The 27,486-nt window shown below is 44.6% G+C and overlaps 1 pseudogene; it reads right to left on the bottom strand.

Moving 5' to 3' along the window:
- On the bottom strand, positions 1–26,534 carry LOC125181333 (arrestin domain-containing protein 3-like; annotated as a pseudogene).
- Positions 26,535–27,486: the final 952 nt, after the last annotated feature.

A 27,486-nucleotide genomic window follows, 5' to 3' on the forward strand; every position in this document is an offset into this window, starting at 1 on the left:
CTGGTCCCAGCCAACATGGGTTCACGAGGGGTAGGTCCTGCCTAACAAATTTGATTTCCTTTTATGATAAGATCACCCATCTAGTCGATCAAGGGAAACCAGCTGATGTGATCTTTTTGGATTTCAGCAAAGCTTTTGACACGGTTTCCCATAGGATCCTACTGGACAAAATGTCCAGCATACAGCTGAACAAAACCATCATACGATGGGTGAGCAATTGGTTGACGGGCAGGGCTCAAAGGGTTGTGGTAAATGGGGCCACATCTGGCTGGCGGCTGGTCACTAGTGGGGTCCCTCAAGGCTCCATTTTAAGGCCAGTCCTCTTCAATGTTTTTATAAATGATTTGGATGTAGGACTAGAAGGTGTTTTGAGCAAATTTGCCAACGACACCAAACTTGGAGGAGTTGTGGACTCGGCTGAGGGTGGAAAGGCCTTGCAGAGAGGTCTGGACAGATTGGAGCGCTGGGCGATCACCAACCGCATGAAGTTTAACAAAAGCAAGTGCCGGGTCCTGCACCTGGGACGGGGCAACCCTGGCTATACGTACAGACTGGGTGACGAGATGATGGACAGCAGCCCCACAGAGAAGGATCTGGGGGTTGTGGTTGACAGCAAGTTGAATATGAGCCAGCAGTGCGCCCCGGCAGCCAGGAGGGCCAACCGTATCCTGGGATGCATCAAGCACGGCATGGCTAGTCGGTCGAGGGAAGTGATTATCCCGCTCTACTCTGCGCTGGTGCGGCCTCACCTCGAGTACTGCGTGCAGTTCTGGGCACCACAGTACAAAAAGGACATTAAACTGTTGGAGAGTGTCCAGAGGAGGGCGACGAAGATGGTGAAGGGCCTAGAGGGGAAGACATATGAGGAGCGGCTGAGGTCACTGGGCCTGTTCAGCCTGGAGAAGAGGAGGCTGAGGGGGGACCTCATTGCAGTCTACAACTTCCTCGCGAGGGGGAGCGGAGAGGCAGGTGACCTATTCACTGTAAACACCAGTGATAGGACCCGCGGGAATGGTGTTAAGCTGAGGCGGGGGAAGTTTAGGCTGGACATGAGGAAGAGGTTCTTCACCGAGAGGGTGGTTGCACACTGGAACAGGCTCCCCAGGGACGTAGTCACTGCACCAAGCCTGTCTGAATTTAAAAAGCAATTGGACTGTGCACTTAGTCACATGGTCTAAACTTTGGGCAGACCTGTGTGGTGCCAGGAGTTGGACTAGATGATCCTTATGGGTCCCTTCCAACTCGGGATATTCTATGATTCTATTCTATGATTTTATGATTTTATACTGTAAATTTTGAGCACATCCCTATCCAAAGTCCCTCCTCTCAAACAGGAGCAAAACAGCAACATAAAACAATAGAATCAGTCCAGCAGTGCAATGTAACAAAAATAGCATTCCAACAGTTTGGCAAGCAATAAGTTCACCTGAGATTAAGTGATCTTCAGGCAATCTGTAAGAAAATGTTGCTTTCCAACAGTAGTACAAAGGCAACAAGTTCTTAAAAGAAATCAAGAAGGTATGCATACAGTCTTGTCAAACTCTTATTTTCCTTCTGTTATCTCTTCCTCCACTCCCACATATCTGTTGCTCATCTACTACAGTGGGCTGCAAAACATACATCAAGGATTGACTTGATAGCATGTGATGTTTGTAAATAAATCTCCAATAGGATCCAAGCTGAAGAGGTGATACATGATCAGCCTACTAGGACAACTCTGACCAGGTGCATGCTCAGAAAAAGAATCAGTCAATTTGTCAGTCTTCATTGCCTTTTTTTTTTTTTTTGGTCAAAGCTTTCTTTTGCTCTGTTGTGCAGATCACAAACCAGTAAGGTGAGGTAATAACAGCAGTACATCATAAATGATAAAAAGCTGTAGTGACACTTAACCACATAACACAAGCAGTAATCCTGTGCAAATTTTCAAATGTTAAGAGGAAGCCATCCTTCTCTTACAAGATCGTTTAAGTGTTTTGACACACAACTGTAGGCTAGTAAGGCTGCTCCTAGTACGTGCTGATATTGATGGGGGGGGCATGCACAGCATGAAAGCACTCATGCATTCAAATATGTGGAGCAGTCCTATGATGCGCTGTAGGTGTCAAAGCATGACCATAGCTTGTTTTCATTTATTCATCATATAGGCAAGAATAATACATCTTATTCTGAAAGCACATCTCCACTATGACACCTTGATCTTCAACACAAGTTTGATTCAAAACCCAAGTCAAATCAGCTTTTTATGGGTTCCTTTAATGAGAGAGGCAAGATAGTCTTTCAGCTGTAGGCAGATCTGGATCAATCTAACCAAAAGGAAAAGAGGAGAGAAGGAAAAAAGAAACCACAACAATCCAGAGCGTTTTAGAATCAACTGCAAGAAATAAAATCAAAATTCACAAGATTAAGATAATATGGACTAGATGATCTTTCAAGGTCCCTTCCAATCCCCAACATTCTGTGATTCCCAGTCTAAAATTTACCAGGGGACAGTATTTCTGTGAATACTGTGTCCTATAACACTGCTTTTTCTTGAAAAAATAAAGGTGAAAAGCTTTGAAAGTTGTATCTCATTCCAGATTATTCAGTGATGCATTTTTAGCTCTGTAAAGGTCAAAAGCATTGAAGAACTCTGTATTTCAGCAAACTCCAGGTCAGAAATAAATGCCAATATGTTACTTTCATACATGAAGCTTCTGAAAGCTCTACATCCACAGTACTTAAACACACACTCAGGCTAAATATTTTAGTGCTTGCTATAAAATGTTAGGAAGCAGTAGAAGTGAAAGAGCTAAAAGCCTTATTTATTACAGAAATAAGAAACAAGTTACTGCTGAAATGGTAAACAACACTTTGAAAAATTCCAGAAAGTACTGACTAGAAAGAGTGCTGTCAAGGAAAGGTGGCTTCCCTATCCACAGCTCCAGAAAATAGCATAGAAGAACCAAGGCACTTTACAGAGCACCTTTTAAATGTAAGGTTGCAGAGGTCACATTTACAAAAAAGCGAGGGTTACCCATGCTGTAAAACAGGCATGGAAAAAAATCTTGATGTAATTCACATGCATCTTGCAAACCACCACCACCACCCGCCAAAAAAAAAAAAAAAGAAAAAACAGAACAGATTATTCTCTGTTCATCATTTAAATGGTTTCTCTTGATCTACAGAAGGAGAAACAGTTTTGCCAGATGTACCTACTTCTGAATATAAGGGTGGAGGCAGAAAATGGAACTCCTGGACATACGCAAATAAAGGTCCCTGAAGCACTCTCTCAAAATCATCACAAGAAGATATAGGTGCAAGGCTAGACCGTCTGTGTTCCTCTGTGACCACTTCTGCATAGCTAGGAGGTGCTGAAGGGAGACGTTCAAACAAGTTCTTGTGCATGTTAAAATATATAACGTGACATATGCTAAACTTTAAACCACCATCAGGTAGGTAACTTAAAAATTGTTTAAAAAGGGGAGATTAGGCTATTTCCTTTTATTCCAAGATAAGCTTATGTTCAAAAAACCAGAATGACCACTGTTTATTGTGGCTTAATCATCCCCTTAAAATTTAAAGCATACCAAAGACAATGTATTTCTGTAAAGGTAGTAATGACAGAACACTGCAGTCCTCTGGACTCCAGAAATCCGACTCTGGGATTTATACTTAATTTTTTATTATTATTATTTTTTATTTTTTAAAGATATATGAAAACAGAGGGAAGGAGATAATGCATAGTTCCTTCTTTAGCCATAAGAGATTTACCATAGAAAAGAATATTAACTTTTCACAAAGTCTTGGCTACTAAGTTTGGTGAGCAATCACAGAAACTTCTATTATTGGTTGCAATTCCTTATAACCAAGGATGTGATCAGGATACTGAAGGTGAAAGCAATGAAGCTGTGCTCAGATAAAGTGGCATCCTGCACTTTTACTTCTGCCAGCTTCCAAGGCATCTGATTTTCACTGCCTTTCCTAGAGAGAGAAAGGCAGGGAGGGAAGAAACTTTGTTCTTTTACACAGGACAAACAGGAGACAAGAAAACATCCACAACAGATTTTGTGTGGGCTTTATTATGAAAGGATGTAATTCAAGTCTGTTCACAAGATGGCAGTGATTAAATAAGAATAGACTAGCAAATTGACTGGGATTTGTATTGTTAAGTTACCTTCCGGTCTTTCAGGCAGTATCAGACTAAGCCAACTCATGTTCATGCTACCCTGGCTGCTCACACTTGATGTTCTGCTACCAAATGGATGCAGAGGAATGGTACCAATGACCAGTGGTAAGTTAAGGAATAAATCCACAGCTCCTGGAATATCAACATATACCTGAAGAAAAATCATGTATGATTAATGAAGGGCAATAGAAACCCACATATAAGTATTAGACTAAGTTGTCTTTCCATGGAAGTTTCCATGAAGAACTTGTTTCTAATCATCTCTTCTAGGACCCATGTCCCTATGGAGACATAAGCCCTCCAAGTTAAAAGAAATTCATGATTCTTAACGTGGGCCCTCACATGGAAATGCAGTCTACTCATGAAATGTTTGCTTAGCTGACACACAATTGTTTTAAAGAACTTACATGATTTAAACCAAATTTACTTACAGATCTCCTGTCAGGACACAAATACTAGAACATGCATTTATTTTTTAACCGATTATCACAAAATGCTGTGCTAGGAATCTGTATGGAATGATGGAAATGACTCATGCTTGAGAGTGAAACAGATCATCCAACATACCATCAGTGAATACTCCACACGGATTATACTACAGTCAAGGACTGAAGGGGAAATAGGTGGAATTGTCAACTGTTTGCCATTTCAGTTTTCTGTTTTGCCAGATGACAAGGACTCCCCACGCAGGTTAGCAACAAGCTGTTTGACTTCTTTCATTTTCCCTTTGGCATAAAATGCCTGTGTTTGGTAAATGGATGCCTTTGGCACCACCATACGGGAAGAGCAGTTCTCAATCTCAGCAAAGATTTGAATTGATTCACCTGAAAAACAGATCTTCATGTTCATAGAATGGTTTGGGTTGGAAGGGACCTTAAAGATTATCTAGTTCCAACCCTCCTGCCATGGGCAGGGACACCTCCCACTAGACAAGGTTGCTCAAAGCCCCATCCAACCTGGTCTTGAACACCTCCAGGGATGGAGCATCCATGACTTCTCTGGGAAACCCATTCCAGTGCCTCACCAACCTCAGAGTAAAGAATTTCTTCCTTATAGCTAATCTAAACCTACCTTCTTTTAGTTTAAAGCCATTACCCCTTGTCCAACCACTACACTCCCTGATGAAGAGCCTCTCCCCATCTTTCCCGTAGGCCCCTTTTAAGTACTGGAAGGCTACTGTAAAGTATCTCCAGAGCCTTCTCTTCTCCAGGCTGAGCAATTCCAGCTCTTAGCCTCTATTCATAGGAGAGGTGCTCCAGCCTTCTGATCACCTCTGTGGCCCTCCTCTGGACCTGCTCTAACAGTTCCATGTCTTTCTTGTGCTGCAGGCCCCAGAGCTGAACACAGTACTCCAGTTGGGGTCTCATGAGGGCAGAGTAGAGGGGGAAGAATCACCTCCCTCGACCTGCTGGCCACGCTTCTTTTGATGCATCCCGGGATAGAGTTGGCTTTCTGGGCTGCAAGCACACATTGCCAGCTTGTGTCAAGCTTCTCGTCAACCAACTTCTCATCAGAGCTGCTCTCAGTCCATTCTCCACCCAGCCTGTATTTGTGCTTGGGATTGCCTGGATCCAGGTGCAGGACCTTGCACTTGGCCTTGCTGAACCACATGTTGGTTGCAAGGGCCTACCTTTCTGACAAGGTCCCTCTGGATGACATCCCTTCCCTGCAAGGTTCTCTTTACACTTACATTTCCTTATTCAAACCATTGCATTCTATGTACTATTATAATGCACCAGATGCTGCTCTCACTGTTCTACATGGAAAAACATCCACTAATGCTAATGGAAGAAAGATCCACATGAGCTATTCTGAAAGCAAAAAACATGCAAATTAATAGAAGCAAATGTCCTTCAACAATCTAGATACAAGTAGAATCATAGAATGTATTGGGTTGGAAGGGACCTTAAAGGTCATATAGTTCCACCCCCCCTGCTATGGACAGGGATAAAAAAAAAATGCCAGTGCTGCCTTAATCAGTATACTCTTAGTTAAGACCACTGAAAGCAGACTGAGGTGGTATAAATGAAGCAGAAAGGATATTTTTTATAAGGGAAACAAAACATTTTTTTACTTTAAGTACAAACTGTAGCTTTAAAAGGAAAGGAAAAAACATTTCCTATAATTGCATCTGTTGCATACCTGGGGTGTAGCCCTTCCTTTCAATTTTGGCACTTAAGGATATTGGGCCCGAGGTACAAAACCAACAACACAGAGTCTTTTCCTTTGCGCCTGCTTGAGGTGACTGCAAGAATAGAACAGTATTATCCATTAAATTAAGAGCTTCATGAATCTCTTCAGTTATTTTAATCAAAGGAAAAAATAATTTTTATGATGTTTATTATTACAAATTTTGATAAACAAAGCTACTTCCATAGAAGTCCCAAGCAATTTAAACAGCATTACACTGATATAATGTTTGTCCTAATTCCATTACTGTATTAACATTGCTTTTTCTACTATCCTCCATACTACAGCCATATTTAAAAACAAGTTTTTACTAAAACTAAATACTGTATTGCTTAAAGCAAAAGACTTCATAGCCTGCACATCCCAACACACTATTGCAAAGCTTTTCATTTATTAGTAAATTAGAACATCTTCCCACTTTCCCATTAAGTGGTATTTCAGAAAGAAATAACAGTAATTTAGCTTAGTTATCTTGACTCCTGCTATTTCATCAGTTTCCAAGTAATCCTGTTTCATCTGTATTTAAAAAAAACAAAAAAAACCAAAAAAACCAACCTTCTTATTTTACACAACATCAAGATTTGGCACTTGATCTAAAGCCCATTAAAGTCAAATGAGAGTCCTTTGATCTCAACGGAATTTGCACAAGGTACATTTGTGAGTCTGATTTTTCATCCATGCACACAAGGAATTTCAACAGACTTAATCCCCCCCCCCCCCGATTAAAATTTGAGGAAGGGAAAAAAAGAGGAATTTGAGGCCAGACTGAAATAAAATCTTCATTAAAATCATTTTAATATCACAGTTGCTTTCAATAAAATGAAATTTCAGAGAAGGATTACACAGAATTGGGATCGTTTCTCCCCATTAGTAGAAAGTTATCCGTATGGAAGTTATCAGTTATAAAAATGCAAAGTAAAAAAAATTACTGTGGTTTAAGTCAGCAGTCCCTTGCTAAAATATTAAGAGTTGGACTGATCCTTCCATAGATTCTTTATTTACAGTTGAACAGTTCAAAGTTTTCCTCCTTAATGAGATTCTAAAATTTAGTAGTAACAATTTAAATTGACAAATGCATTTTATATATAATAAAAAGCAAGCAACTCCAAGTACAGATAACTTAACATTCAAAACACTAGCAGTTAAAGAGTTGATAAACTGGTCTTATACTTAAAGATGAGCTGTAGTTAAACCAGCAAATAAATACTAGGGAAAATTAGATGATTTTTTTTCAGTTACTATATTTCATTATTTTTAATGCCAAAAACAAAGAACGAGTAATTCTGTCAATTCTTACCAGTAATGAAGGGGTGTTGATATCTATATGTTCAAAGACTGTAAATTCCTTCTTTAGTTTTACTGGTAGAAGCCAAGGCCTATGCAATTCAGCTTTCACCCAATAGCGTACACTGCCATGTCTGCCTTCGAATGAGGTAGCAACTGGTCTGTGCAGGACAGAGGTCAAAAACTGAATGCAAGTTTTTAATCTTTTTAATAATAATACAACTGATCAGATTAGGAATTAGCACATAAATTTGTATTTTTAAAGCATCATAATAAGCATAACTTATTCGCACAATTTCCACATCTCAGAAAATGTAAGATTAAAGCTGGGAGAAAATATTGTCTCTAGTTCATCCAACATCAGTTTTATTGGAATTTTTAATAATCAAATAAAGAACCGTTCTAGAAAAGAACAGGCAGGGCGCACGCTCAGACAGGGCAGAGCATCCCGCCCCACTCAGAAGAACAGCTCATCTACTGGCTGTCTACCTATAGCTAAACCACCATGGTCTGTACCAGACAGAAAACTCTTCCTAGAAAGTCTGCGGCCACCCAGACTGCCTGCCTGCTCCAAAATGCTGCAGTTCAGGTCTCTGGGTGCAGGGAGTGCCTGAGCCTGTTGCTGCCATCTGAGGGCGGCAGAGACACCGTGTGACAGAGCTCAAGGAGGAGGTGGAGAGGTTAAGGACTATCAGGGAGCGTGAGCAGGAGATAGATTAGTGGAGCAACTCCCTGCAAGGCCTGGGAGAAAGGCACCGGGGTGAAACACCCCAAATAGGGGTGGACCCTCTGCCCTGTCGCTGTCGAGCAGAAGGAAGAGACCTAGGAGATGAGGAATGGAAGCAGGTCCCTGCTCGGCATCGCAGGCAACCCCCCTCCCTACTGGCCTCGCCTTCCCAGGTGCCCTTACACAAGAGGTTTGAGGCCTTGGAGCTTGATAGAGTAGTGGGTGAGGATGAGGTCAAAAGTCCACCCAGGAGGATGCCTAGGGCGAGGAAGTTGACTCCACACCTCAAAAGACTTCCTCTACTAAGAAAGAAAGAAGGGTAATCGCTGTAGGTGACTCCCTTCTCAGGGGAACAGAGGGCCCTATATGTTGGCCTGACCCTACCTGTAGGGAAGTCTGCTGCCTCCCTGGGGCCTGGGTCAGGGACATTGCCAGAAACCTTCCTAACCTGGTTCACCCCTCTGATTACTATCCTCTATTGATAGTCCAGGCTGGCAATGATGAAATTGCTGAGAGAAGCCTGAAGGCTATCAAAAGGAACTTCAAGGGACTTGGACGGTTCGTAGATGGAGCGGGAGTACAGGTGGTGTTTTCCTCCATCCCTACAGTGGCAGGGAGGGGTACAGAGAGGACACGGAAAGCCCACCTGATAAATACATGGCTCAGAGGCTAGTGCCAACACAGAAATTTTGTGGGTTTTTTTTGACCATGGGGTGCTTTACTCAGCACCCAGCCTGATAACTGCAGATGGGTCCCACCTGTCTCTAAGGGGAAAACGGATACTAGCCCAGGAGCTGGCAGGGCTCATTGAGAGGGCTTTAAACTAGGTAAGAAGGGGGAAGGGGATGAAATGAGGCTTGTTACAGATGATCCTGGGGGAACAATGTCAGGGTCGAGGGAGAAGGCAATGGCCCAGCTGAAGTGCATCTACACTAATGCACGCAGCATGGGCAACAAACAAGAGGAGCTGGAAGCCATCGTGCGGCAGGAAAGCTATGACTTGGTTGCCATCACTGAAATGTGGTGGGACCACTCCCATGACTGGAGTGCTGCAATGACTGGCTATAGGCTCTTCAAAAGGGACAGGTAGCACAGAAGGGGTGGTGGTATGGCTTTCTATATTAGAGAGTGTTTTGATGTTGTGGAACTCGAGACTGGGAAAGATAAGGTTGAGTCCCTATGGGTTAGGATCAGCAGGAAGGCCAACAAGGCAAGCATCCTGGTGGGGGTCTGTTATAGACCGCCAAACCAGGATGAGGAGACAGGTGAGGAGCTCTACAGGCAGCTGGCAGAAGTTGTGAAATCGCCAACACTTGTTCTTGGGGGGAACTTTAACTTCCCAGACATATCCTGGAAATACAATACAGCTCAGAGGAAGCAGTCTAGGAGGTTTCAGGAGAGCGTGGAAGATAGACAGTTCCCTGACGCAGATGGTTAGTGAGCCTACCAGGGGAGGTGCTGTACTGGGTCGGGCTGGGATGTTAACTTTCCCTGCAGCAGCCCATACAGTGCTGTGCTCTGCACTCGTAGCTAGAACAGCAATGGTATCACACCAGTGTTGTGTCTGCTGCTGAGCAGTGCACAGCATCAGGACTCTCTCTAACCCTCCTAGGGGGTGGGCAAAAAAGTGAGAAAAGAAACATCACGAGGGCAGCTGACCTAAACCAACTAAAGGGATATTCCATACCATATGATGTCACACTCAGCAATAAAAGGTGGAAAAGGGAAGAAGAGGGGAGGGGTGGGCTCTTGTCGTGAAAACGTCTGTCCTTCTCCCGAACACCGGCTACGTGCGTTGAGGCCCTGCTTCAAGGAGGTGGTCAAGCATCGCTCATTTGTGGGAAGTAGAGAGTAATTTCTTTCCTCTGCACTTCCACATAGCCTTTACTTGTTTTGTTTAGTTAAATTGTTTAGTTAAATTGTTTAATTAATAATAATCTTTCCTTAATAATTATTTTTTTCCCTTTAATTACATCATCCTTATCTCAACCCATGACTTGTTCTTTCCTTTACTTCTTCCCCTCCTCTTCTAAGGAGGGGGAGTGAGAGAGCGGTTGTGGTGTTCAGCTGCCTAGCACGGTAAAACCACCACAGGTGCCCCGCTAGACCTTCTGTTCACAAACAGAGAAGGACTGGTGGGAGATGTGGTGGTCGGGAGCTGTCTTGGGCAGAGTGACCACGAAATGATAGAGTTCTCTATCCTTGGCGAAGTCAGGAGGGGGATCAGTAAAACTGACAGACTTTGAGCAGTTCAGGACACTGGTTGGCAGAGTCCCTGGGGAGGCAGTCCTGAAGGGCAGGGGAGTCCAGGAAGGCTGGGCACTCTTCAAGAAGGAAATCTTAATGGCTCAGGAGCAGTCTGTCCCCACGTGCCCAAAGACAAGCCGGCACGGAAGAAGACCGGCCTGGCTGAACAGAGAGTTGTGGCTTGAGCTCAGGAAGAAAAAGAGCATTTATGACCTTTGGAAAAGAGGGCGGTCCACTCAGAAGGACTATAAGGTGTTGTAAGGCTGTGCAGGGACAAAATTTAAAAGGCCAAAGCTCATCTGGAGCTCAATCTGGCTACTGCTGTTAAAGATAACAAAAAACGTTTTTACAAATACATCAACACAAAAAGGAGGACTAAGGAGAATCTCCATCCTTTACTGGATGCGGGGGGAAACTTAGTGACAAGAGATGAGGAAAAGGCTGTGGTGCTTAATGCCTTCTTTGCCTCAGTCTTTAGCAGCAAGACCAGTTGTTCTCTGGGTACCCAGTACCCTGAGCTGGTGGAAGGGGATGGGGAGTAGGATGTGGCCCTCATAATGCACGAGGAAACGGTTGGTGACCTGCTACAGCACTTAGATATACGCAAGTCGATGGGGCCAGATGGGATCCACCTCAGGGTACTGAGAGAACTCGCAGTCCTGGCTATCAGGGGAGGTCCCAGTCGACTGGTGACTAGCAAGCGTGACGCCCATCTACATGAAGGGCCAGAGGGTAGACCCAGGAAACTATAACCCTGTTAGTTTGACTTCAGTACCAGGGAAGCTCATGGAGCAGATTATCTTGAGGGTCATCACGCGGCACTTGCAGGGCAACCAGGCAATCAGGCCCAGTCAGCATGGGTTTATGAAGGGCAGGTTCTGCTTGACGAACCTGATCTCTTTCTATGACAAAGTGACGCACTTAGTGGATGAGGGAAAGGCTGTGGATGTGGTCCACCTTGATTTCAGTAAGGCTTTTGACACCGTTTCCCACAGCATTCACCTGAAGAAACTGGCTGCTCATGGCTTGGACTGGCATACACTTCACTGGGTTAAAAACTGGCTGGATAGCCGAGCCCAAAGAGTAATGGTGAGTGGAGTTAAATCCAGTTGGAGGCCGGTCACTAGTGGAGTCCCCCAGGGCTCAGTACTAGGGCCAGTTCTCTTCAATATCTTTATCGATGATCTGGATGAGGGGATCGAGTGCACCCTCAATAAGTTTGCAGATGACACCAAGTTAGGTGCATGTGTCGATCTGCTCGAGGGTAGGAAGGCTCTGCAGGAGGATCTGGATAGGCTGGAGCGATGGGCTGAGGTCAACTGTATGAAGTTCAACAAGGCCAAGTGCCAGGTCCTGCACCTGGGGCACAACAACCCCAAGCAGCGCTACAGGCTGGGAGATGAGTGGTTGGAAAGCTGCCTGGCAAAGATGGACCTGGGAGTACTGGTTGATAGTCAGCTGAATATGAGCCAGCAGTGTGCTCAGGTGGCCAAGAAGACCAACAGCATCCTGGCTTGTATCAGAAACAGTGTGGCCAGCAGGACCAGGGAAGTGATTGTCCCCCTGTACTCGGCCCTGGTGAGGCCACACCTCGAGTACTGTGTTCAGTTTTGGGCCCCTTACTACAAGAAGGACATGGAGGTGCTGGAGCGAGTCCAGAGAAGGGCAACAAAGCTGGTGAGGGGTCTGGAGAACACGTCTTACAAGGAGCGGCTGAGGGAGCTGGGACTGTTCAGCCTGGAGAAGAGGAGGCTCAGGGGCGACCTTATCGCTCTCTACAGGTACCTTAAAGGACGCTGTAGCGAGGTGGGGGTTGGTCTATTCTCCCACGTGCCCGGTGACAGGACAAGGGGGAATGGGCTAAAGTTGTGCCAGGGGAGGTTTAGGTTGGATATTAGGAAGAACTTCTTTACTGAAAGGGTTGTTAGGCATTGGAATGGGCTGCCCAGGGAAGTGGTTGAGTCACCATCCCTGGAGGTCTTTAAAAGACGTTTAGATGTAGCCCTTAGTGATATGGTTTAGTGTAGGACTTGTTAGTGTTAGGTCATAGGTTGGACTAGGTGATCTTGGAGGTCTCTTCCAACCTAGATGATTCTGTGATTCTGTGACTCTGTGAAAAAGCCAGAGAAGTACACATCTCCGTAAACTTTAGAGGCCACTTTCAAGTGTGGAATTTGCCCTTTTAGGGACTAATTAAGACTACCAACTTGAAATTAGCATTAGTATCATCCAATTATTGTTTTGGACATGGTATTTCATAAGTAACTGTGTAGCGTTTACTTGGTTGGTATGTCAGTGGTTTGGTTTAACTGTAACTGAGTACATTTGTAGTTTGTTTTGCCTTAAGTAGGGTAGCTAAATTTTTTTAGAGTTCCAAATAGAGAGGCTATTTTGAACATCTAATTTTCCTTTATCCTGATGAGGCCATCTTAAAAAACGGGGGGGGGGGGGGGGGGGGAGGGGAGAGGGGAAAGAGTGACAGCAAAAATATAAAGACTGTTCTGAACTCTGAAAGACAGAGTCCTTTTTGGGAATTGGAAGAAAAAAAGATGTTGAAAATTTCTCCAAAACTTTCAGTATCACCCCTTCCCCCCCCCATACACACCTGTAACATCATAAAATGAAGGACATAACATTACAGTTAGCTGAATATAACTGGAATATCAAAGTCTTGTCTTTTCCTAACCTTTGCCTCCTTTAATCTCAAAAGTGCTTTTTTTTTTTTTTTTAAAATATTGTACTCTGTTGGAAACACATCGTAATAAAACAAATTATTTGTAAAGCTTCCCTATGGAAGACGGGGAAGGAATAATACTAGCCATGCGAGTACTTCACTAACTTCACTAGAATGTTTTTTTCAGCTACAGATTTGGCATCTCTTTTCCTGCATCTGAAGTGTTTACTTTTTTCTTTTTTTTTTTTTTTTTAATAACACAAATGAAAGGATTTTCCAATCAGTCTTGAATGTTTCATCCTGCCCTTGTCGTCTTCCTCCTCCACCCCCCACCCCCCACCCCCCCTTAAAGGCAAAAAACAGTAGGGCCAGTCAGTGTCTTGTTTTGGTCTCTTACTTTGTAGTCAGTTGTATTAGGGCAGGCTGGAATGGAGGTAACTTTCCTCACTGCAGCCCATGTAGTGCCGTGGTTTGCATTTGTGGCTAAAACAGAGTTCATAATGCAGAAGGGTTTTAGCTATTGCTGAGCAGTGCTTGCAACAGATCAAGGTCTTCTCTCCAACCCCCCACAGTAGGCCAGAGATTTATGTGGGACGTAGCTGGGACAGCTGACCCAAACTGACCAAAGGAACATTCCATACCATGAGACATACTGTAGTAGGTTTACATAGCAAGGGGTTTTTTGGTAGCAGGGGGCTTCAGAGGTGGCTTCTGTGAGAAGAATCCAGAAGCTGCCCCATGTGTCCTGGTTTTGGCTAGGATAGAGTTAATTTTCCTCCTAGTAGCTGGTAGGGTGCTGTGTTTGGGATTTAGGATGAGAATAATGTTGATAACACACCAATGTTTTAGTCGTTGCAGAGCAGTGCTTACACTAAGTCAAGCACTTTTCAGCTTCTCGCTCTGTCCTGCCAGCGGGCAAGATGGGGGTGCAGCAGGAGTTGGGAGGGGACAGAACCAGGACAGCTGACCCAAACTGGCCAAAGGGGTATGCCATACCACCTGACGTCATGCTGAACAATTAATATGGAGTGGCTGGCCAGGGTGGGGGGACCAGCTGCTCGGGGATAGGCTGGGCATCGGTCAGCAGGTGGTGAGCAATTGCATTGTGCATCACTTGTTTATACATATTATTAGTAGTAGCACTATTATTATTATTATTATTATTATTTTCCTTTCTTTCCTGTCCTAATAAACTGTCTTTATCTCAACCCACAGGTTTTCATTTCTTTCTAATTCTCTCCCCCCATCCCAGAGAGGGAGGAGGGGAGGGTGAGTGAACGGCTGTTTGGTGTTTAGCTGCTGACCGAGTCGAACCACAAAAGTCCTTTTTGGGGCCCAACGTGGGGCTTGAAGGGTTCAGCTAATGACAGATCTGACCAGAGTGTGTTAAACTAAAATTGGTATAAGTATTAGATCTGATTAATAGTTGCTAGTCACAATGTTGATTTTTGTGATCTCAGGTCTGCTGTGCCTGTTTTCTGAATTGAGTTATATAGCACATTACTTACTGTGTGTGTTCCCTCTCGTGCTGTTTATCCTTTCCAGGACCTGGTTTAAGATCATTACTTTACTCTGCAGTGTAACACTGGCTTATGATATGATGAAATTGCTGGTCATGAGACTAACATGGTATTCGTACTCAGCACTGTTGTCGACTGTACTTTGGAAACTACATCTCAGAAACTCTTAACAATTACACCTATTGCCTTTTTTCATCAGGGAGCCAATCTATGGAGGGGACAGGGGGAGATGTTTTTTCCTACTTGTTCACTCTCCCTTTCTCCTTCACCACCCTCTTCTCCTCTGGGCTAATTACAATAGCTCTTCAAGATTTTGAATATCCTTGGGATGTTCAGACCAGCATGTTGTTATTCTTATGTCTCCTGAATGTGCTTCAGGTTTTGTTTAAACAACTACTTAGGAATGCCATCCAGAGATCGGTCCTGAGACAGGATGGTTATGAGTGGCAGGGAGTGTGGGAGGATTTGGGCAGGTATCTAGAGCAGTGGGTACCTTCAGTGTTTTGGAAATTCACCCCTGAACAACTGCAAAATCCTAAAAAACTGGTAGAATGCTTGAAAAAGGGGCGTCATCACTCTGGCAATTCGAAAGAGACACAAATCACTGCAACATGCTGGGGTCTGGCCTATGCCTATTGAGCTGCAAACGATGCAGCTATAAACCTAATGACAGCCCCTGTGGCCACTCCAGCCCCTGTGACAGGCGGTACGGTCGTTCCAACCCCTGTGACGAGCCCTGCAGCTGGGTTAGGGAAATGGACTGTAGCAGTGCAAGTTGCCCGTTTAACCAAGAGGAAACAATGGATGACAAAGTCAGGTCGTTTAGAACACAGAGGAACTCCTACTCAGACTGGGGAAGAAGACGACTATGAGATGGGCTACTCCGCAGTGCCTGGGCTATCATACGAACGGGAAGATGAAGAGGATGATATCATAAAAGCATCAATAACTACCCGAGGCCTATACCACTGTGAGCTACAAGATATGCGAAAGGATTTCGGTCGTTGTCCAGGTGAGCACATTGTCACCTGGCTGCCCCAGTGCCAAGAGTCTGGAATTAGAGGGCAGGGAAGCCAGGCAGCTGGGATCCCTTGCTAGGGACACAGACATTGACAAAGCAATTGGAAACGGAGCATAAATCTTCACCCTCTGGAGGTGTCTCTTGTCAGGTGTGAAGGAAAGGTATCCCTTCAAGGAAGATCTTGTATGTCAACCAGGCAAATGGACCCCCATGGAGAAGGAAATCCAGTACCTGAGAGAATTAACCATACAGGAGGTGATTTATGATGACCTAGACAACTCATTGGCAGTAATGACCTGGAAAGACCATGAGGAACCCATGGTGGATGAATTGGCTGAACAACTCTGGCAGTACAAAGAAAGTCTCAGCTCCCTCTTCCCTAAAGGCCTGTGTCTTGGCTGCGGAAAAACATTTTCAAGAGTTCCACCAACTAAAAGAGAATACTTTGGAGAAACTTTCTGAAGTTTCCAACCAAGTTAGAGAGAATACATCTTCCTCCCCACCTGTACAAACTAGTGTCTCAGCTATCAGGGGTAAGCGTCCATCCATGCAAGGAAGGAGATATAGTGGGTACACACCCCGTGCCACCCTGTGGTTTTACCTACGTGACCATGGAGAGTTCATGGGAAAATGGGATGGAAAATCTACCTCGACCCTAGAGGCATGGGTACGTGAATTGCAAGGAAAAACAATCAAGAAAGGGGGGTTCTGTGAGAAACTTCCTGCTCGAACTTCCAGCGGGCAGTCCTTTGCACAGAAATGAAGATTCTGACCAGGATTAGAGAGGTCCTGCCTCCAGCCAGGGGGAGGAAAGGGACAATCGAGTTTATTGGACTGTGTGGATTCGATGGCCTGGCATGTCAGACGCACAGAAGTATAAGGCTTTGGTAGACACCGGTGCACAATGTACTCTAATGCCATCAAGCTATAAAGGGCCATAGCCCATCTGTATTTATGGTGTGACGGGGGGATCCCAGCAGTTAACTGTATTGGAGGCTGAAGTGAGTCTAACTGGGAATGTGGCAAAAGCACCGTATTCTGACTGGCCGGGATGCACCGTACAACTTTAGCATCTCAGGAGAGGATATTTCAAGGACCCAAAAGGGTTCTGGTGGGATTTTGGCATAGCTGCCTTAGAGACAGAGGACATTAAACAGTTGTCTACCTTGCCCGGTCTCTCGGAGGACCCTTCTGTTGTGGGGTTGCTGAGGGTCGAAGAACAGCAAGTGCCAATCGCTACCACAACTTTGCACCGGTGGCAATATCGCACCAACAGAGACTCCTTGATTCCCATCCATAAGCTAATTCGTCAGCTGGAGAGCCAAGGAGTGATCAGCAAGACTCATTCACCTTTTAATAGTCCCATATGTCCAGTGCGAAAGTCTAATGGTGAGTGGAGACTAACAGTGGACTATCGTGGCCTGAACGAAGTCACGCCACCACTGAGTGCTCCAGTGCCAGACATGCTAGAAGTCCAGTACGAACTGGAATCAAAGGCAGCCAAGTGGTATGCCACAACTGATATCGCTAATGCATTTTTCTCCATCCCTCTAGCAGCAGAGTGCAGGCCACAGTTTGCTTTCCCTTGGAGGGGTGTCCAATACATCTGGAATCGGTTGCCCCAGGGGTGGAAACACAGCCCTACCATTTGCCATGTACTGATCCAGTTTGTGCTGGAGCAGGGGGAAGCTCCTGAACACCTGCAGTACGTTGATGGCATCATTGTGTGGGGTGACACAGCACAGGAAGTTTTTGAGAAAGGGATGAAAATAGTCCAAGTCCTTCTGAAGGCTGGTTTTGCCATAAAACAAAATAAAGTCAAAGGACCTGCACAAGAGATCCAGTTTTTAAGAATAAAATGGCAAGATGGACGTCGTCAAATCCCAATGGATGTGATCAACAAAATAACAGCTATGTCTCCACCAACTAGGAAAAAAGAAACACAAACTTTCCTAGGTGTCGTGGGTTTTTGGAGAATGCACATTCCAAATTACAGTCTGATTGTAAACCCGCTCTACCAAGTAACCCGTAAGAAGAATGATTTCGAATGGGGCCCTGAGCAAAGACAAGCCTTTGAACAAATTAAGCAGGAAATAGTTCATGCAGTAGCCTTTGGGCCAGTCCGAACAGGACCAGATGTAAAGAATGTGCTCTACACCGCAGCCGAGGATAATGGCCCACCTGGAGCCTCTGGCAGAAAGAACCTGGGGAAACTCGAGATCGACCCCTGGGGTTTTGGAGTCGGGGATACAGAGGATCTGAGGCCCGCTACACTCCAACTGAAAAGGTGATATTGGCAGCATATGAAGGAGTTTGGTCTTCTTCGGAAGTGGTCAGTACTGAAGCACAGCTCCTCCTGGCACCCCGACTGCCGGTACTGGGCTAGATGTTCAAAGGAAGGGTCCCCTCTACACATCATGCAGCTGATGCTACATGGAGCAAGTGAGTTGCACTGATTACTCAGCGGGCTCGAATAGGAAACCCCAGTCGCCCAGGAATCTTGGAAGTGATTCTGGACTGGCCAGAAGGCAAAGATTTTGGGATATCATCAGAGGAGGAGGTGGCCCGTGCTGAAGAAGGCCCACCGTATAACAAGCTACCAGAAAATGAGAAGAAATATGACCTCTTCACTGATGGGTCCTGTCGTATTGTGGGAAAGCATCGGAGATGGAAAGCTGCTGTATGGAGTCCTACACGACGAGTTGCAGAAGCTGCTGAGGGAGAAGGTGAATCGAGTCAGTTTGCAGAAGTGAAAGCCATCCAGCTGGCTTTAGACATTGCTGAATGAGAAAAGTGGCCAGTTCTCTATCTCTATACTGATTCATGGATGGTAGCAAATGCCCTGTGGTGATAGTTACAGCAATGGAAGCAGAACAACTGGCAGCGCAGGGACAAACCCATCTGGGCTGCTGCATTGTGGCAACATATTGCTGCCCAGGTAGAGAACCTGGTTGTAAAGGTACGCCATGTAGATGCTCATGTGCCCAAGAATCGGGCTACTGAAGAACATCAAAACAACCAGCAGGTGGATCAGGCTGCTAAGATTGAAGTGGCTCAGGTGGATCTGGACTGTCAATATGAGGGTGAATTATTATGGGCTCAATGGGCCCACAACACCTCAGGCCATCAGGGCAGGGATGCAACATACAGATGGGCTCGTGATCGAGGGGTGGACCTGACCATGGACACTATAGCACAGGTTATTCATGATTGCGAAACGTGCTGCAGTCAAGCAAGCCAAGCGGTTAAAGCCTCTTTGGTATGGAGGATGATGGCTGAAATATAAATATGGAGAGGCCTGGCAGATTGATTACATCACACTCCCTCAAACCCGCAACGGCAAGCGCCACGTACTTACAATGGTGGAAGCAACCACCGGATGGCTGGAAACATATCCTGTGCCCCATGCCACCGCCCGGAACACTATCCTGGGCCTTGAAAAGCAAGTCCTATGGCGACATGGCACCCCAGAGAGAATTGAGTCAGACAACGGGACTCATTTCCGAAACAACCTTATAGACACTTGGGCCAAAGAACATGGTATTGAGTGGGTGTATCACATCCCCTATCATGCACCAGCCTCTGGGAAAATCGAGTGGTACAATGGACTGTTGAAGACTACACTGAAGGCAATGGGTGCTGGGACATTCAAGCTTTGGGATACACATTTGGCAAAGGCCACCTGGTTATTCAATGCTAGGGAATTTGCCAACCGAGCTGGACCTGCCCAATCAAACCTGTTATGTACTGTAGAAGGGGACATAGTCCCTGTAGTGCACGTAAGAAACATGCAGGGGAAGACAGTCTGGGCTATTCCTGCCTCAGGCAAAGGCAAACCCATTCATGGGATTGCTTTTGCCCAGAGATATGAGTGCACTTGGTGGATAATGCAGAAGGGTGGGGAGGTCCGGTGTGTACCTCAAGGGTATTTAATATTTGGTGAGAGTAGCACATGAGCTGACTTGTAGCATATTTATTGTCTAATACTCTATGTCATCACTATTGTGACTGCTGTATGTCAGTGTCCAATTAATTGTATCACAGTAAGTCCCGCAGATAAAAACAAATGAATGTCAATAGAGTTGGAGAAGCACAGTGGTGCAATGGAACCAGAACAAGCTTCAGTGTTCAACGATCCAACATCACACACCATCTCTTTTGCCCTGAAAGACTGCTGGGACAGATGGAGCTCAAAGTCAGTCACAGACTAAACAAACCTAGTGAACATTTCATATACATATATGAGGGTGGTGACTAATTGGAATATGGAATATGGCGGGAAGTGTGGGACCTAAGCATGACATAAATGGTATGGAATAAGGGGTGGATATTGTCCTGGTTTCAGCTAGGATAGAGTTAATTTTCCTCCTGGTAGCTGGTATGGTGCTGTGTTTGGGATTAGGATGAGAATAATGTTGATAACACACTGATGTTTTAATTGGTGCAGAGCAGTGCTTACATTAATCCTTTTCAGCTTCTCACACTGTCCTGCAAGCAGGTAGGCTGGGGATGCAGCAGGAGTTAGGAGGGAACAGACCCAGGACAGCTGACCCAAACTGGCCAAAGGCGTATTTCATACCATCTGACGTCATGCTGAACAATTAATATGGGGGGCTGGCTGGGGTGGGGGGCTGCTCGGGGCTGGACTGGGCATCAGGCAGCAGATGGTGAGCAATTGCATTGTGCATCAATTGTTTTGTACACACTATTATTAGTAGTACTATTATTATTATTATTTTCCTTTCTTTTCTGTCCTAATAAACTGTACTTATCTCGGCCTACAAGCTTTCACTTTTTTTCTGATTGTCTCCCCCATCCCAAAGAGGGAGGGGGGAGGGGTAGCGTACGGCTGTGTGGTGCTTAGCTGCCAGCCAGGTTAAATCATAACGCCATGTTAGGTAAGGGCCACTTTCAGCTGGCTCCAGTGGGACCCACTGCTTCCCAGAGCTGAGCCAATAATTGATGTTGGTTGCACCTATATGATAGCAGATTTAAGAAAGGGAAAAAAACCCGCTGCAAAACAGCAGCTGGGTGAGTGAGGAGTGATAAACAGCCTTGCAGACACCCAGGTCAGTGAAGGAGAAGGGGGAGGATGTGTTCCAGTCAGCAGCACGGAAGTTCCCCTGCAGCCTGTGGAAAGGACCATCATAGAGCAGGCTGTCCCCCTGCAGCCCGTGGTGTACCAAAGCAGAGCAGATTTCCATGCTGTAGCTCATTGAGGATCCCACGGTGGAGCAGATGAATCTGCCTTTAAAGAGGTTGCAACCTGTGGAGAGCCCCTGCCCGAGCAGACTCTGGACCAGACCTATAGTCCGTGGAGAGAAACCCACACAGGAGCAGATCTGTCAGGAGCTGCCACCCATGGGGGACCCATATTGAAGCAGTTTGTTTCTGACAGATGGATCCCATGATATGGGCCCATATCAGAGCAGTTCTTGAGGAGCTGCTGCCTGTGCTGCCTGCCCACGCAGAATCAGTTTGGGGAGGACTGTATCCCTTGGGAGGGACTCCACATTGGAGCAGGGAAAGAGAGTGATCATGAAGGAACCGTGGCGGTCAAGTTCTATAGATTGACCATAACCCCCATTCCTTGTTCCCCTGCGTCGCTATGGGGGAGGATGTACAAGAGTGTGGATGGGGGGGAGAAAGGTACTTTTAGTTTGTTTTGTTTCTCATTTCTCTAGTTTGTTAGTAATAGGTAATAAATTTCTCTAGTCTCCCTATGCTGAGTCTGTTTTGCCCATGGCGATATTATTGAGTGATCTCCGTTCTTATCCTCAATCCTAGAGCTCTTTGCATTGTATTTTCTCCCCCTTTTCCTTTGAGGAGGGAGAGTGAAGAGCTGTTGTGGTGGAGCTCAGCTGCCCAGCTGGCTAAAACCACAACACATGCTCAGCAATGAAAGTTGAAACGGAGGAACAACAGACATTTGTTGTTATAGCACTTGTCTTCCTGAGCAACTACTGCATATATTGAGGCACCACTTCCCAGGAAGTTACTGGACATGTGCCTGCCAATGGGAAGCAGTCAGTAAATTTCCATCCATCCATCCATCCCCCCCATCCTATTGACAAAGGGGAGTAAAGGATCAACTGGGTGGGGTTTGGCAGCCAGCCAAGGTCAACCCACCACACCAGTTTTGTTTTAAAGCAATTTAGGAATATTCTATGGATACAAGATAGCAATAAACAGTAACTAAGTAGTGTCAAACTACTGTTCTTCAGGCATTTAATACCAGCCTTCGTTATTTCAGTATTATGAAACCAGCTTTGATAGTTATTCCTTCGAGTCACTTGAAAATAACTTCATTATTCTGACCAATGCTTGTGATTGTTGACCGATCAATTTATCTTAAGACTTCTATCACTCTTGCTTCACCTTTGCTTTCTGAGACAAACAGGATTAGGTATGGGAATACTTCTTGCTTCATCCACCCATCCATCTGCTCTCTTTCGTCCTGGCTTTTTGCATAAAGGCCAGGCTGAATACATGTATCTTATTTAAACTAGAAAAGTCTTATTTTGTTCAAACGCAGTTCAGCTTGCCACAGGTGTTTCAGACTGAACCCAAACAAGATATTATTTTATCACTAGTTCTGATGGCTTGTATAGCTCTAGTAAAACCTTGTTTGATTTAAAAGGTACCTCAGCCACTCTACAAAACTCAAATGACAGTTCAATTCCCTTCTTCTGTGAAGGAGTAAAATACTAGAAGACAATGAGCCAAAAGACCTCAGCCAAAAGAAAGAATAATCAACTAGGAAACAATGAGCTCAGGTGGGGGGGGAATGGGGACATGACACAACACAGAATGGCTGAGGTTGGAAGGGACCTCTGAAGATAATCTAGTTCAACTCCCCTTCCAAGCAGGATCACCTACAGAACATTGCGCAGGACGGAATCCAGGCGGGTTTTGAATATCTCCAGAGAAGACGACTCTACAACCTCTCTGGGCAACCTGTTCCAGTGCTCTGTCACCCTCACAGTAAAGTGCCCCCTCATATTCAGCCAGAACCTCCTGTGCTTCAGTTTATGCCCATTGCCTCTCGTCCTCTCGCTGGGCACAACTGAAAAGAGACTGACTCCATCCTCTTAACCAGCTTAAAAACAACCTCAATGACATTATGTCCTCTATTGCATGCCTGAGCACAACTCCTACTACCAATGAAAAGATTTCCCCTACACACACAGTAATTTTTCTTAAGCAGGTATGTACCCTCACATTCTCTCACACAAGCTGAGTACTGCATGCAAGTACTTACATCTGTGGAAGCTCAAAACTGAATGCATATTCATGTCTTCCTGAACAAATGGTGTGAAGGCCTTCTTCAAAGTCATCATCTAGGAGGGAAAAACTCAATATGCTATTCCACCTGCAAACATTTTACACAGCATAACAGATGATAGAGTTTTCTTTTTCCAAGTAAGAGGGATTCATACATTCAATACTTAAGAACATGGTGTCCCAGAATCAAGTCTCATCGGTCCATTTATATTAACTGCTAGATATATGGCTACAGAACTTTTAAGTGGTATGTAAGATTCCAAGATTCATCTTCTTTAAAAACAGAGGTTAACTTCTTTTAATTTATGATCTTGGTTCCAAATACTGACATAGTTGTAACTGCTGCCATTTTAAGGTCTGTAATGAAAAATCACTTTTTCCAATATGATTCCTGTTTAAAACTTCTATTTCCTGCCTAGGAACAGCGCCCAGAAATTTAAGAAAAGCACAAAGTGCACAAGCACCACCTAGAAAGTACCAGACAAATTCAGGGGCACAAAAAGTGGCAAGCTGTCCAATTCATATTGTTTATAGCTAGTCTATCAAAAAACTTTAAACTTAACTCAATTTTGTTTGGACAACAAAAACCCAAATGTTTCCTAATTCCAGCAAGAAAGCTGACCTTTTAATTGAAGTCTGATTCCTTGTATTTCTTTAAGTGTTCCAACAAATTTGTTGTTTGTATTGATACAGTTACTCAAAAAATACTGACTCCAAAATATAAAGTCATTTAGAGAAAATAATTGAGCATCTCATATACAAAAAGGTTGGGATAGTAAAAAAAAAAAAAACAACAACAAAAAAACCACATATAATGGGATTACGCAAGAGGCAAAGCCTACTGTTAATAGTCTGAAACATCATGGAGGAACGTAAGTGCATTTCAAGATTTTTAGTTCCTATTGTCCTACAAAAATGCTGATGCTCCAATTAATTTAGTGCACCAAAAAAGCTGAAACAAAACTATAAAAAAATAGAACACGACACAAATGCAACTTCACTCATCATGTAATGTCATGAAATAATAATCTTATGCACTCTGAAAGTCTAGAACAATTTGTATGGGTTTTGTGCTTTATTTGTTAATTATTTTAAATAAAAGTAATATTTTCGTTGCACAGAAATTTTCATCCCTCCTCTACCTTCCTGTCACCTTGGCAGTCCCATTGACTCTGAGCAGTAGCAGCACTGTGGTAAAACAGTGCTAATCTGTGAATCACAGGCTAAACTGGAGCAGAAGACTGGCCTAAACCAGCGTGACCAAATCCCCAGTCTCTCACATACAGCCCACTCCATGTACATACAGCATAGATTGCACCCCACCACATCTGCTCAGCAACTCTACTCACAGCCTAGCCTGACTACCACAGGAGTAAGAAGAGAGGGTCACCACCCATGCCTCGCAATCTAGACTCCCCCTATTACAGGGTCATGCTGCCAGCTTGCCCCACACTATGTGTAGGGTGGCATTCCAATGCTGTATAGCCCCTGCACTTCTCTCAGAAAGGCATGATTACTATTAGTGAAAGGCAACTGCATAGTAATACGATGTGCCTTGTGGTGTTTTAACAATACGGGAGACTCCTATAGTGAGGAAGAAGAATCAATTAAGACAAAAATTGGAGTCCAATGAATACTTTGAGAGAATGTTGGATGAAAGACACTGTATTAAAATAGTAAAAGAATTTACTAATCCTCTCCAAAAGGGGGGACTGAGAGTAGGCTGAAAGAATTTTCGTAGATAAGATAGGCTAATGAGCATGTGAAAGGAAGCCAAAAGGATTTCAGTAGATAAGACAGGTAAGGGACATGTACTATATTTTCCGCTACCTATTGTGCAAAGAAACTGAGGCAGGAAATTCTGGCATTCCTCACAAAAAACAGTTCCTGCCAGCAATAGTTTTAACCTTTCTGACTGTTGGGTATGTATGCAACTGCCTAAAGGTAACCTGGAATTTCCTGTATGGGGAACACCCAGTATGAATTGGACACTAACCTTTGCACACCCAAGAAATGGAACATGTCCGTTTGGTAGGGATGATGATCATGGATATTTAGGTGAGAAATTTGAATTACTCCCACGTGGGAAAGTTAATGTTTAAATGACAAATTCCCGTGCGTGGGTACAGGTCCACTTAGTTGGCTAGCCCAGGAACCTGATAATTGTAACACGGCAGAATACATGGGAATTTTTAATCTTACCGAAATTAGAGTCGGGTGCAAGAGTCACGACATGTGCTGATAAAAAGGGGCATGATGGTTGTGGCCTCAATCCCCTCACACAAATTTGCAAGTTACAGAAGGGGTTTTATTGGTTGTGTGGAGACAGGCACGCCAGAAAAAGCCTCCTCTCAAATTGGAAAGGTCATTGTATTGGCGGCTATCTTAACCCACAAGGAGGTATTTTTACTGAACCACACCCGGGAATAATTTAGACTTTATGGAGGCAGACCCATGCTGTCCCAGATAATCCCCTTGTAATAAGGCCCACAGGGTTCCACAGTTTCGTTAGATGGCTGATCCCATCCTTAGGAGTGAGTGAATTAGAGAAAGCTATTGTAAATATTTCAGCCACACTAGAAGCCATTGAGAATGCTACAGCCGATGATCTTTCAGCACTGCAAGAGGAGGTTTCGTCCCTACATAAAGTGGTGCTCCGAAATAGAATGGGACTGGACATGCTTTTAGCTAAGGAAGGGGGACTATGTACGGTAATAAATCAGACTTGTGTATATGTAAACAAGCAAAAACAGATACAGACAGATTTGGGGAAAGAAAAAAATCCTACATGCAGTAGCTCAGGATGATTCCTCCTGGGGGATTACAGATTGGTTAGAAAAATCAACTTCCTGGCTACCGAATTTAACTTGGCTGAAACAGCTATTTGTCACAATAATCATAGTTGTAATTTTGCCCATTGCACCCTGCATAGTAATACGATGTGCCTTGTGGTGTTTTAAGAATACGGGAGACTCCTATAGTGAGGAAGAAGAATCAATTAAGACGAAAATTGGAGTCCAATGAATACTTTGAGAGAATGTTGGATGAAAGAAACACTGTATTAAAATAGTAAAAGAATTTACTAATCCTCTCCAAAAGGGGGGACTGAGAGGAGGCTGAAAGAATTTTCGTAGATAAGATGGGCTAATGAGCATGTGAAAGGAAGCCAAAAGGATTTCAGCAGATAAGAGAGGTAAGGGACATGTACTGTATATTCTGCTACCTATTGTGCAAAGAAACTGAGGCAGGAAATTCTGGGATTCCTCACGAAAAACAGTTCCTGATAGAAAACAGGAAACACATTTCAAGAACCAACTGAAACCGAATCTGCAGTTTAAGCAGAAGCTGAGAAGCTTATGAGTCTGCACTGAGATGAGGTCAACCAGCGGTGACGAGGAAGACTCACTAATCTTCATCCCCATGACCCCCGGCAACGACTACCAGAAAACACTGCGCAAGCGTGGATAGGAGGAATCTATGAAAATGACTCCCTGGAACTGATTTTAATACAAAGCAGGGATAGGTCATGCATATGTATAGGCACCTCGAGAAACTTCATGCATATGTAACTCTTCACATATAACCAAGGCAAGTGTCATGCTGGGGTGCGCACGACTTTGGTGGGACTACCCCCTGTGCCGCCCAGCGCTGAATAAACTTACCTACTTTACAATCTTACTGATTGTGGAGTTTGCTTTCCACACGTCACAACTATGGATGTTGTTGGTCAGGAGCAAAGGAGGGGAGAGACAACAGTGGGGGATGTGAGGCAACAGGGCCCTGCGTTCCAATGGCCACCCAGACTGCAACCCCTGTCTCAGTGGATGCATATGGCAGGAACACGACTGCTTCTGCTTGTTGCCAGAGATGGACTTTCCCAGGAAAGAAAGACAGTGTGCCCTCTGAACCATCAAGGCCAACGTTGCCAGGTGGGCTACACTCCTGAAGCCAGGGATAGAAGAATATGGGGCTTGCTTAATCGCTTTAAAATAGATATTGCTGAGTGTCTTTGCTTACTACTGTGCAAATTAACCGAAACAAGGAGTCTCGGGGCCCCTCACAGAAGATGTTTCCTGACAAAAATGGGGAACCTGTCTCAAAAACCAGCTGAGACCGACCTTGTGGTTTGGACAAGAGCCAAGGAGCAGCTGAGTCTGTACAAAGGCAGGGGGTCAACCAGTGGTGATGAAGAGGAGTTATCGGACTTCATCCCCATGACCTCCCGATGACCACTACCAGAAGGCACTGCACAGGCGCAGATGGGAGGAGTATATGGAAATGACTTCTTGGATCTAATTTTAATAGAAAGCGGGGATAGGTTATGAGTATGTATAGGCGTATTGGGAAACTTCATGCATATGTAACTTTTTACTG

Source organism: Anser cygnoides, chromosome W (genome assembly GCF_040182565.1).
Source record: "Anser cygnoides isolate HZ-2024a breed goose chromosome W, Taihu_goose_T2T_genome, whole genome shotgun sequence".
In the NCBI taxonomy this organism is placed as follows: Eukaryota; Metazoa; Chordata; class Aves; order Anseriformes; family Anatidae; genus Anser; species Anser cygnoides.